Genomic DNA, 885 nt, shown 5'->3' with positions numbered 1-885 from the left:
GATGAATCTCATAGATATGTTCAAAAGAAGCCAGACAAAAATGTTATATACAATATGATTCCATTTATATAAAGTTCAAAAACAGGTAGACCTAATTTACACTGTTTAGTTGATGCAATCTTACATGGTAAAACTATTAAGATAATTACAATAAATGTCAGGAAAGTGATTACGTTGGGGAGAGCAAGAAGGGGAAAGCAAAGGGCTTCTTGAATAGTGACAATGTTCCATTTCTTTCTTTTTTTTAAGTTTCACAAATGTACTTTATTTCTTCAATCATGCTGTGTTTTAATGGGTACACAGTGCTTTTACTTGGCATCAAGTATGAGTAGGTTTTGAAACAATTCAGTTTTATACCAGCTGGGATAGTTACTGATTTCTCCATTCCTTTGGGGTGATTCTGCCAACAGGGACAGGTTTCATTCTGTTTCAATTTGTGTTGCTGTATATGCCCACACAGTAACACAGAAATGGCTCGACTAGATTATACAGTTTTATCACATTTGTCAGAGAAATCAGGTGTCTGTTTCTGGTGGCTCTGCCTTGCCATTGTTTGCTGAATGCTTCGAACTCAGAGACAACTTAGAGCATTTTTGGCCATGGGAAACATTATGAAGCTGAAGACAGAACACTGGCAACTGCAGCTGTTGGTTTGCTACAATTTTGTGCCAAGTCCCCTTGCAAAGAAGCAATGACTCATTTCTTGATGTAGGTAGAAGATACATAAGTTTTTCCTTTATAATAATTTATTAATCTTAATTATTTTTATGTATCTTCAATATATATGTTATATATCACAGTTAAGTACATTTAAAAATGTTACCAAATGTCAACTGATCTATGCAATCTAATGCTACAGGTGCATACCCTGTAGCACCCCAGGGA

At 35.1% G+C, this 885-nt stretch overlaps 1 pseudogene; it reads right to left on the bottom strand.

Annotated features, from left to right (window-relative positions):
* Positions 1-369: 369 nt before the first annotated feature.
* On the bottom strand, positions 370-610 carry LOC110585008 (annotated as a pseudogene).
* Between the last annotated feature and the right edge of the window lie 275 nt (positions 611-885).

The sequence above is a fragment of the Neomonachus schauinslandi genome, chromosome 1 (assembly GCF_002201575.2).
Source record: "Neomonachus schauinslandi chromosome 1, ASM220157v2, whole genome shotgun sequence".
NCBI lineage: Eukaryota > Metazoa > Chordata > Mammalia > Carnivora > Phocidae > Neomonachus > Neomonachus schauinslandi.
Note: the sequence above shows the minus strand (reverse complement) of the source record. Positions and strands in the feature narration are given on the sequence as shown.